The sequence below is a fragment of the Crinia signifera genome, unplaced genomic scaffold, assembly GCF_055691185.1.
Source record: "Crinia signifera unplaced genomic scaffold, ASM5569118v1 HAP2_SCAFFOLD_149, whole genome shotgun sequence".
Lineage (NCBI taxonomy): Eukaryota > Metazoa > Chordata > Amphibia > Anura > Myobatrachidae > Crinia > Crinia signifera.
Window position 1 is genome coordinate 255,001 of NW_028142042.1, and position 2,536 is coordinate 257,536.

Sequence of the window (2,536 nt, forward strand, 5' to 3'; positions counted from 1 at the left end):
CTTTCTGGCACTGTGGGGGCATAGCAGTTTCTGGCACTGTGGGGGCATACCAGCTTTCTGGCACTGTGGGGACATACCAGCTTTCTGGCACTGTGGGGACATACCAGCTTTCTGGCACTGTGGGGGCATACCAGCTTTCTGGCACTGTGGGGACATACCAGCTTTCTGGCACTGTGGGGACATAGCAGCTTTCTGGCACTGTGGGGGCATAGCAGCTTTCTGGCACTGTGTGACATAGCAGTTTCTGGCACTGTGGGGACATACCAGCTTTCTGGCACTGTGCGGGCATACCAGATTCCTGGCACTGTGGGGGCATAGCAGTTTCTGGCACTATGGGGACATACCAGCTTTCTGGCACTGTGGGGGCATAGCAGTTTCTGGCACTGTGGGGACATACCAGCTTTCTGGCACTGTGGGGGCATACCAGCTTTCGGGCACTGTGGGGACATACCAGCTTTCTGGCACTGTGGGGGCATACCAGCATTCTGGCACTGTGGGGGCATACCAGCATTCTGGCACTGTGGGGGCATACCAGCTTTCTGGCACTGTGGGGACATACCAGCTTTCTGGCACTGTGGGGGTAGACCAGCTTTCTGGCACTGTGGGGACATACCAGCTTTCGGGCACTGTGGGGACATACCAGCTTTCTGGCACTGTGGGGGTAGACCAGCTTTCTGGCACTGTGGGGACATACCAGCTTTCTGGCACTGTGGGGACATACCAGCTTTCGGGCACTGTGGGGACATACCAGCTTTCTGGCACTGTGGGGACATACCAGCTTTCGGGCACTGTGGGGACATACCAGCTTTCGGGCACTGTGGGGACATACCAGCTTTCTGGCACTGTGGGGGTAGACCAGCTTTCTGGCACTGTGGGGACATACCAGCTTTCTGGCACTGTGGGGGAATACCAGCTTTCGGGCACTGTGGGGACATACCAGCTTTCTGGCATTGTGGGGGCATACCAGCATTCTGGCACTGTGGGGGCATACCAGCTTTCTGGCATTGTGGGGGCATACCAGCATTCTGGCACTGTGTGTGGACATACCAGGTTTCTGGCATTGTGGGGGCATACCAGCATTCTGGCACTGTGGGGGCATACCAGCTTTCTGGCATTGTGGGAGCATACCAGCATTCTGGCACTGTGTGTGGACATACCAGCTTTCTGGCACTGTGGGGGCATACAAGCATTCTGGCACTGTGGGGACATACCAGCTTTCTGGCACTGTGGGGACATACCAGCTTTCTGGCACTGTGGGGACATACCAGCTTTCTGGCACTGTGGGGACATACCAGCTTTCTGGCACTGTGGGGACATACCAGCTTTCTGGCACTGTGGGGGCATAGCAGCTTTCTGGCACTGTGGGGACATACCAGCTTTCTGGCACTGTGGGGGCATACCAGCTTTCTGGCACTGTGGGGACATACCAGCTTTCTGGCACTGTGGGGACATACCAGCTTTCTGGCACTGTGGGGACATACCAGCTTTCTGGCACTGTGGGGACATATCAGCATTCTGGCACTGTGTGGGTAGACCAGCTTTCTGGCACTGTGTGGGTAGACCAGCTTTCTGGCACTGTGGGGACATACCAGCTTTCTGGCACTGTGTGGACATACTAGCTTTCTGGCACTGTGGGGACATACCAGCTTTCTGGCACTGTGGGGACATACCAGCTTTCTGGCACTGTGGGGGCATAGCAGCTTTTTGGCACTGTGGGGGCATAGCAGCTTTCTGGCACTGTGAGGGCATAGCAGCTTTCTGGCACTGTGGGGACATACCAGCTTTCTGGCACTGTGGGGACATACCAGCTTTCTGGCACTGTGGGGACATAGCAGCTTTCTGGCACTGTGGGGACATACCAGCTTTCTGGCACTGTGGGGACATACCAGCTTTCTGGCACTGTGGGGACATACCAGCTTTCTGGCACTGTGGGGACATACCAGCTTTCTGGCACTGTGGGGACATACCAGCTTTCTGGCACTGTGGGGACATACCAGCTTTCTGGCACTGTGTGGACATACCAGCTTTCTGGCACTGTGGGGACATACCAGCTTTCTGGCACTGTGGGGGCATAGCAGTTTCTGGCACTGTGTGGGTAGACCAGCTCTCTGGCACTGTGGGGGCATAGCAGCTTTCTGGCACTGTGGGGACATACCAGCTCTCTTTCACTGTGGGGACATACCAGCTTTCTGGCACTGTGGAGACATACCAGCTTTCTGGCACTGTGGGGGCATACCAGCTTTCTGGCACTGTGGAGACATACCAGCTTTCTGGCACTGTGGGGGCATACCAGCTTTCTGGCACTGTGGGGGCATAGCAGCTTTCTGGCACTGCGGGGACATACCAGCTTTCTGGCACTGTGGGGACATAGCAGTTTCTGGCACTGCGGGGACATACCAGCTTTCTGGCACTGTGGGGGCATAGCAGCTTTCTGGCACTGTGGGGGCATACCAGCTTTCTGGCACTGTGGGGACATACCAGCTTTCTGGCACTGTGGGGACATACCAGCTTTCTGGCACTGTGTGGACATACCAGC